This window comes from Chrysoperla carnea, unplaced genomic scaffold (assembly GCF_905475395.1).
Source record: "Chrysoperla carnea unplaced genomic scaffold, inChrCarn1.1, whole genome shotgun sequence".
Classification (NCBI taxonomy): Eukaryota; Metazoa; Arthropoda; class Insecta; order Neuroptera; family Chrysopidae; genus Chrysoperla; species Chrysoperla carnea.
Genome location: NW_025408243.1, coordinates 20,929 through 31,392, shown reverse-complemented (window position 1 = coordinate 31,392; position 10,464 = coordinate 20,929).

The following is a 10,464-nucleotide window of genomic DNA, read 5'->3' as shown; positions in this document are numbered from 1 at the left end:
TAAGCCAAAAATGATCAAATTTGACATATTTCGATAGAAAAAACATTTTTTGAAAATTTTCGATTTTTCAACATGAGAGTCATGACTATACAAATCATTGAAATTTTGATCCAAGTAAGTCAAAATGTATACATAAAGGTCCTTTAGGACTGGATTAAGTATAAATAAGCCAAAAATGATCAATTTTGACATTTTTCGATAGAAAAAACATTTTTTGAAAATTATCGATTTTTCAACATGAGAGTCATGACTATACAAATCATTGAAATTTTGATCTAAGTAAGGCAAAATGTATACATAGAGGTCCTTTATGACTGGACTAAGTAGAAATAAGCCAAAAATGATCAAATTTGACATTTTTCGATAGAAAAAACATTTTTTGAAAATTTTCGATTTTTCAACATGAGAGGCATGACTATGCAAATCATTGAAATTTTGATCCAAATAAGTCAGAATGTATACATAGAGGTCCTTTATGACTGGATAAAGTGGAAATAAGCCAAAAATGATCAAATTTGACATTTTTCGATAGAAAAAACATTTTTTGAAAATTTTCGATTTTTCAACATGAGAGTCATGACTATACAAATCATTGAAATTTTGATCTAAGTAAGGCAAAATGTATACATAGAGGTCCTTTATGACTGGACTAAGTAGAAATAAGCCAAAAATGATCAAATTTGACATTTTTCGATAGAAAAAACATTTTTTGAAAATTTTCGATTTTTCAACATGAGAGGCATGACTATACAAATCATTGAAATTTTGATCCAAATAAGTCAGAATGTATACATAGAGGTCCTTTATGACTGGATAAAGTAGAAATAAGCCAAAAATGATCAAATTTGACATTTTTCGATAGAAAAAACATTTTTTGAAAATTTTCGATTTTTCAACATGAGAGTCATGACTATACAAATCATTGAAATTTTGATCCAAGTAAGTCAAAATGTATACATAGAGGTCCTTTATGACTGGACTAAGTAGAAATAAGCCAAAAATGATAAAATTTGACATTTTTCGATAGAAAAAACATTTTTTGAAAATTTTCGATTTTTCAACATGAGAGTCATGACTATACAAATCATTGAAATTTTGATCTAAGTAAGGCAAAATGTATACATAGAGGTCCTTTATGACTGGACTAAGTAGAAATAAGCAAAAAATGATCAAATTTGACATTTTTCGATAGAAAAAAATTTTTTGAAAATTTTCGATTTTTCAACATGAGACGAATGACTATACAAATCGTTGAAATTTTGATCTAGGTAAGTCAAAATGTATACATAGAGGTCCTTTATGACTGGACTAAGTATAAATTAGCCTAAAATGATCAAATTTGACATTTTTCGAAAGAAAAATCATTTTTTGAAAATTTTCGATTTTACAACTAGAATGTCATGACTATACAAATCATTGAAATTTTGGTCCAAGTAAGTCAAAATGTATACATAGAGGTTCCTTATGACTGGACTAAGTATAAATAAGCCAAAAATGATAAAATTTGACATTTTTCGATAGAAAAAACATTTTTTGAAAATTTTCGATTTTTCAACATGAGAGTCATGACTATACAAATCATTGAAATTTTGATCTAAGTAAGGCAAAATGTATACATAGAGGTCCTTTATGACTGGACTAAGTAGAAATAAGCAAAAAATGATCAAATTTGACATTTTTCGATAGAAAAAACATTTTTTGAAAATTTTCGATTTTTCAACATGAGAGGCATGACTATACAAATCATTGAAATTTTGATCTAAGTAAGTCAAAATGTATACATAGAGGTCCTTTATGACTGGACTAAGTATAAATTAGCCTAAAATGATCAAATTTGACATTTTTCGAAAGAAAAATCATTTTTTGAAAATTTTCGATTTTTCATCATGAGAGTCATGACTATACAAATCATTGAAATTTTGATCCAAGAAATTTAAAATGTATACATAGAGGTCCTTTATGACTGGACTAAGTATAAATAAGCCAAAAATGATCAAATTTGACATTTTTCGATAGAAAAAACATTTTTTGAAAATTTCCGATTTTTCAACATGAGAGTCATGACTATACAAATCATTGAAATTTTGATCCAAGTAAGTCAAAATGTATACATAAAGGTCCTTTATGACTGGACTAAGTAGAAATAAGCAAAAAATGATCAAATTTGACATATTTCGATAGAAAAAACATTTTTTGAAAATTTTCGATTTTTCAACATTAGAGTCATGACTATACAAATCATTGAAATTTTGATCCAAGTAAGTCAAAATGTATACATAGAGGTCCTTTATGACTGGACTAAGTATAAATAAGCCAAAAATGATCAATTTTGACATTTTTCGATAGAAAAAACATTTTTTGAAAATTTTCGATTTTTCAACATGAGAGTCATGACTATACAAATCATTGAAATTTTGATCCAAGTAAGTCAAAATGTATACATAGAGGTCCTTTATGACTGGACTAAGTATAAATAAGCCAAAAATGATCAATTTTGACATTTTTCGATAGAAAAAACATTTTTTGAAAATTTTCGATTTTTCAACATGAGAGTCATGACTATACAAATCATTGAAATTTTGATCTAAGTAAAGCAAAATGTATACATAGAGGTCCTTTATGACTGGACTCAGTAGAAGTAAGCCAAAAATGATCCAATTTGACATTTTTTAATAGAAAAAACTTTTTTTTGAAAATATCCGATTTTACAACTAGAATGTCATGACTATACAAATCATTGAAATTTTGGTCCAAGTAAGTCAAAATGTATACATAGAGGTTCCTTATGACAGGACTAAGTATAAATAAGCCAAAAATGATAAAATTTGACATTTTTCGATAGAAAAAACATTTTTTGAAAATTTTCGATTTTTCAACATGAGAGTCATGACTATACAAATCATTGAAATTTTGATCTAAGTAAGGCAAAATGTATACATAGAGGTCCTTTATGACTGGACTAAGTAGAAATAAGCAAAAAATGATCAAATTTGACATTTTTCGATAGAAAAAACATTTTTTGAAAATTTTCGATTTTTCAACATGAGAGGAATGACTATACAAATCATTGAAATTTTGATCTAAGTAAGTCAAAATGTATACATAGAGGTCCTTTATTACTGGACTAAGTATAAATTAGCCTAAAATGATCAAATTTGACATTTTTCGAAAGAAAAATCATTTTTTGAAAATTTTCGATTTTTCATCATGGAGTCATGACTATACAAATCATTGAAATTTTGATCTAAGAAATTTAAAATGTATACATAGAGGTCCTTTATGACTGGACTAAGTATAAATAAGCCAAAAATGATCAAATTTGACATTTTTCGATAGAAAACACATTTTTTGAAAATTTCCGATTTTTCAACATGAGAGTCATGACTATACAAATCATTGAAATTTTGATCCAAGTAAGTCAAAATGTAAACATAGAGGTCCTTTATGACTGGACTAAGTAGAAATAAGCCAAATGTGATCAAATTTGACATTTTTCGATAGAAAAAACATTTTATGAAAATTTTCGATTTTTCAACATTAGAGTCATGACTATACAAATCATTGAAATTTTGATCCAAGTAAGTCAAAATGTATACATAGAGGTCCTTTATGACTGGACTAAGTATAAATAAGCCAAAAATGATCAAATTTGACATTTTTCGATAGAAAAAACTTTTCTTAAAATTTTCGATTTTTCAACATGAGAGTCATGACTATACAAATCATTGAAATTTTGATCCAAGTAAGTCAAAATGTATACATAGAGGTCCTTTATGACTGGACTAAGTATAAATAAGCCAAAGATGATCAAATTTGACATTTTTCGATAGAAAAAACATTTTTTGAAAATTTTCGATTTTTCAACATGAATGTCATGACTATACAAATCATTGAAATTTTGATCCAAGTAAGTCAAAATGTATACATAGAGGTCCTTTATGACTGGACTAAGTATAAATAAGCCAAAAATGATCAATTTTGACATTTTTCGATAGAAAAAACATTTTTTGAAAATTTTCGATTTTTCAACATGAGAGTCATGACTATACAAATCATTGAAATTTTGATCTAAGTAAAGCAAAATGTATACATAGAGGTCCTTTATGACTGGACTAAGTAGAAATAAGCCAAAAATGATCCAATTTGACATTTTTTAATAGAAAAAACTTTTTTTTGAAAATATCCGATTTTACAACTAGAATGTCATGTCTATACAAATCATTGAAATTTTGGTCCAAGTAAGTCCAAATGTATACATAGAGGTCCTTTATGACTGGACTAAGTATAAATAAGCCAAAAGTGATAAAATTTGACATTTTTCGATAGAAAAAACATTTTTTGAAAATTTCCGATTTTACAACTAGAATGTCATGACTATACAAACCATTGAAATTTTGATCCAAGTAAGTCAAAATGTATACATAGAGGTCCTTTATGACTGGACTAAGTATAAATAAGCCAAAGATGATCAAATTTGACATTTTTCGATAGAAAAAACATTTTTTGAAAATTTTCGATTTTTCAACATGAGAGTCATGACTATACAAATCATTGAAATTTTGATCCAAGTAAGTCAAAATGTATACATAGAGGTCCTTTATGACTGGACTAAGTATAAATAAGCCAAAAATGATCAATTTTGACATTTTTCGATAGAAAAAACATTTTTTGATAATTTTCGATTTTTCAACATGAGAGTCATGACTATACAAATCATTGAAATTTTGATCTAAGTAAGGCAAAATGTATACATAGAGGTCCTTTATGACTGGACTAAGTAGAAATAAGCCAAAAATGATCAAATTTGACATTTTTCGATAGAAAAAACATTTTTTGAAAATTTTCGATTTTTCAACATGAGAGTCATGACTATACAAATCATTGAAATTTTGATCCAAGAAAGTTAAAATGTATACATAGAGGTCCTTTATGACTGGACTAAGTATAAATAAGCCAAAAATGATCAAATTTGACATTTTTCGATATAAAAAACATTTTTTGAAAATTTCCGATTTTTCAACATGAGAGTCATGACTATACAAATCATTGAAATTTTGATCCAAGTAAGTCAAAATGTATACATAGAGGTCCTTTATGACTGGACTAAGTAGAAATAAGCCAAAAATGATCAAATTTGACATTTTTCGATAGAAAAAACATTTTATGAAAATTTTCGATTTTTCAACATTAGAGTCATGACTATACAAATCATTGAAATTTTGATCCAAGTAGGTCAAAATGTATACATAGAGGTCCTTTAAGACTGAACCAAGAATAAATAAGCCCAAAATGATCAAATTTGACATTTTTCGATAGAAAAAACTTGTTTTGAAAATTTCCGATTTTACAATTAAATGTCATGACTATACAAATCATTGAAATTTTGATCCAAGTAAGTCAAAATGTATACAAGGAGGTTCTTTATGACTGGACTAAGTAGAAATAAGCCAAAAATGATCAAATTTGGAATTTTTCGATAGAAAAAACATTTTTTGAAAATTTTCGATTTTTCAACATGAGAGTCATGACTTTAAAAATCATTGAAATTTTGATCCAAGTAAGTACAAACATAGAGGTCCTTTATGACTGGGCTAAGTATAAATAAGCCAAAAATGATCCAATTTGACACTTTTTAATAGAAAAAACTTTTTTTTGAAAATATCCGATTTTACAACTAGAATGTCATGACTATACAAATCATTGAAATTTTGGTCCAAGTAAGTCAAAATGTATACATAGAGGTCCTTTATGACTGGACTAAGTATAAATAAGCCAAAAATGATCAAATTTGACATATTTCGATAGAAAAAACATTTTTTGAAAATTTTCGATTTTTCAACATGAGAGTCATGACTATACAAATCATTGAAATTTTGATCCAAGTAAGTCAAAATGTACACATAGAGGTCCTTTATGACTGGACTAAGTATAAATAAGCCAAAAATGATCAAATTTGACATTTTTCGATAGAAAAAACATTTTTTGAAAATTTTCGATTTTTCAACATGAGAGTCATGACTTTAGAAATCATTGAAATTTTGATCCAAGTAAGTACAAATGTATACATAGAGGTCCTTTATGACTGGGCTAAGTATAAATAAGCCAAAAATGATCCAATTTGACATTTTTTAATAGAAAAAACTTTTTTTTGAAAATATCCGATTTTACAACTAGAATGTCATGACTATACAAATAATTGAAATTTTGGTCCAAGTAAGTCAAAATGTATACATAGAGGTCCTTTATGACTGGACTAAGTATAAATAAGCCAAAAATGATCAAATTTGACATATTTCGATAGAAAAAACATTTTTTGAAAATTTTCGATTTTTCAACATGAGAGTCATGACTATACAAATCATTGAAATTTTGATCCAAGTAGGTCAAAATGTATACATAGAGGTCCTTTAAGACTGAACCAAGAATAAATAAGCCCAAAATGATCAAATTTGACATTTTTCGATAGAAAAAACTTGTTTTGAAAATTTCCGATTTTACAATTAAATGTCATGACTATACAAATCATTGAAATTTTGATCCAAGTAAGTCAAAATGTATACAAGGAGGTTCTTTATGACTGGACTAAGTAGAAATAAGCCAAAAATGATCAAATTTGGAATTTTTCGATAGAAAAAACATTTTTTGAAAATTTTCGATTTTTCAACATGAGAGTCATGACTTTAAAAATCATTGAAATTTTGATCCAAGTAAGTACAAACATAGAGGTCCTTTATGACTGGGCTAAGTATAAATAAGCCAAAAATGATCCAATTTGACACTTTTTAATAGAAAAAACTTTTTTTTGAAAATATCCGATTTTACAACTAGAATGTCATGACTATACAAATCATTGAAATTTTGGTCCAAGTAAGTCAAAATGTATACATAGAGGTCCTTTATGACTGGACTAAGTATAAATAAGCCAAAAATGATCAAATTTGACATATTTCGATAGAAAAAACATTTTTTGAAAATTTTCGATTTTTCAACATGAGAGTCATGACTATACAAATCATTGAAATTTTGATCCAAGTAAGTCAAAATGTACACATAGAGGTCCTTTATGACTGGACTAAGTATAAATAAGCCAAAAATGATCAAATTTGACATTTTTCGATAGAAAAAACATTTTTTGAAAATTTTCGATTTTTCAACATGAGAGTCATGACTTTAGAAATCATTGAAATTTTGATCCAAGTAAGTACAAATGTATACATAGAGGTCCTTTATGACTGGGCTAAGTATAAATAAGCCAAAAATGATCCAATTTGACATTTTTTAATAGAAAAAACTTTTTTTTGAAAATATCCGATTTTACAACTAGAATGTCATGACTATACAAATAATTGAAATTTTGGTCCAAGTAAGTCAAAATGTATACATAGAGGTCCTTTATGACTGGACTAAGTATAAATAAGCCAAAAATGATCAAATTTGACATATTTCGATAGAAAAAACATTTTTTGAAAATTTTCGATTTTTCAACATGAGAGTCATGACTATACAAATCATTGAAATTTTGATCCAAGTAAGTCAAAATGTATACATAGAGGTCCTTTATGACTGGACTAAGTATAAATAAGCCAAAAATGATCAAATTTGACATTTTTCGATAGAAAAAACATTTTTTTGAAAATTTTCGATTTTTCAACATGAGAGTCATGACTTTAGAAATCATTGAAATTTTGATCCAAGTAAGTACAAATGTATACATAGAGGTCCTTTATGACTGGGCTAAGTATAAATAAGCCAAAAATGATCCAATTTGACATTTTTTAATAGAAAAAATTTTTTTGAAAATTTCCGATTTTACAACTAGAATGTCATGACTATACAAATCATTGAAATTTTGGTCAAAGTAAGTCAAAATGTATACATAGAGGTCTTTTATGACTGGACTAAGTAGAAATAAGCCAAAAATGATTATATTTGACATTTTTCGAGAGAAAAAGCATTTTTTGCAAATTTTCGATTTTTCAACATGAGAGTCATGACTATACAAATCATTGAAATTTTGATCCAAGTAAGTCAAAATGTATACATAGAGGTCCTTTATGACTGTACTAAGTATAAATAAGCCAAAAATGATCAAAAGTGACATTTTTCGATAGAAAAAACATTTTTTGAAAATTTTCGATTTTACAATTAGAATGTCATGACTATACAAATCATCGAAATTTTGATCCAAGTAAGTCAACATGTGTACATAGAGGTCCTTTATGACTGGACTAAGTATAAATAAGCCAAAAATGATCAAATTTGACATTTTTCGATAGAAAAAACATTTTTTGAAAATATTCGATTTTTCAACATGAGAGTCATGACTTTAGAAATCATTGAAATTTTGACCCAAGTAAGTACAAATGTATACATAGAGGTCCTTTATGACTGGGCTAAGTATAAATAAGCCAAAAATGATCCAATTTGACATTTTTTTATAGAAAAAACTTTTTTTTGAAAATATCCGATTATTCAACTAGAATGTCATGACTATACAAATCATTGAAATTTTGGTCCAAGTAAGTCAAAATGTATACAAAGAGGTCCTTTATGACTGGACTAAGTAGAAATAAGCCAAAAATGATTAAATTTGACATTTTTCGATAGAAAAAACATTTTTGAAAATTTTCGATTTTTCAACATGAGAGTCATGACTATACAAATCATTGAAATTTTGATCCAAGTAAGTCAAAATGTATACATAGAGGTCCTTTATGACTGGACTAAGTATAAATAAGCCAAAAATGATCAAATTTGACATTTTTCGATAGAAAAAACATTTTTTGAAAATTTTCGATTTTTCAACATAAGAGTCATGACTTTAGAAATCATTGAAATTTTGATCCAAGTAAGTACAAATGTATACATAGAGGTCCTTAATGACTGGGCTAAGTATAAATAAGCCAAAAATGATCCAATTTGACATTTTTTAATAGAAAAAACATTTTTTGAAAATTTTCGATTTTTCAACATGAGAGTCATGACTATACAAATCATTGAAATTTTGATCCAAATAAGTCAAAATGTATACATAGAGGTCCTTTATGACTTTACTAAGTATAAATAAGCCAAAAATGATCAAATTTGACATTTTTCGATAGAAAAAACATTTTTTGAAAATTTTCGATTTTTCAACATGAGAGTCATGACTATACAAATTATGAAATTTTTATCCAAGTAAGTCAAAATGTATACATAGAGGTCCTTTATGACTGGACTAAGTATAAATAAGCCAAAAATGATCAAATTTGACATTTTTCGATAGAAAAAACATTTTTTGAAAATTTTCGATTTTTCAACATAAGAGTCATGACTTTAGAAATCATTGAAATTTTGATCCAAGTAAGTACAAATGTATACATAGAGGTCCTTTATGACTGGGCTAAGTATAAATAAGCCAAAAATGATCCAATTTGACATTTTTTAATAGAAAAAACTTTTTTTGAAAATATCCGGTTTTACAACTAGAATGTCATGACTATACAAATCATCGAAATTTTGATCCAAGTAAGTCAACATGTGTACATAGAGGTCCTTTATGACTGGACTAAGTATAAATAAGCCAAAAATGATCCAATTTGACATTTTTTAATAGAAAAAACATTTTTTGAAAATTTTCGATTTTTCAACATGAGAGTCATGACTATACAAATCATTGAAATTTTGATCCAAGTAAGTCAAAATGTATACATAGAGGTCCTTTATGACTGGAATAAGTAGAAATAAGCCAAAAATGATTATATTTGACATTTTTCGATAGAAAAAACATTTTTTGAAAATTTTCGATTTTTCAACATGAGAGTCATGACTATACAAATCATTGAAATTTTGATCCAAGTAAGTCAAAATGTATACATAGAGGTCCTTTATGACTGGACTAAGTATAAATAAGCCAAAAATGATCAAATTTGACATTTTTCGATAGAAAAAACATTTTTTGAAAATTTTCGATTTTACAATTAGAATGTCATGACTATACAAATCATCGAAATATTGATCCAAGTAAGTCAAAATGAGTACATAGAGGTCCTTTATGACTGGAATAAGTAGAAATAAGCCAAAAATGATCAAATTTGACATTTTTCGATAGAAAAAACATTTTTTGAAAAATTTCGATTTTTCAACATGAGAGTCATGACTATACAAATCATTGAAATTTTGATCCAAGTAAGTCAAAATGTATACATACAGGTCCTTTATGACTGTACTAACTATAAATAAGCCAAAAATGATCAAAAGTGACATTTTTCGATAGCAAAAACATTTTTTGAAAATTTTCGATTTTACAATTAGAATGTCATGACTATACAAATCATCGAAATTTTGATCCAAGTAAGTCAAAATGTTTACATAGAGGTTTTTTATGACTGGACTAAGTAGAAATAAGCCAAAAATGATCAAATTTGACATTTTTCGATAGAAAAAACATTTTTTGAAAATTTTCGATTTTTCAACATGAGAGTC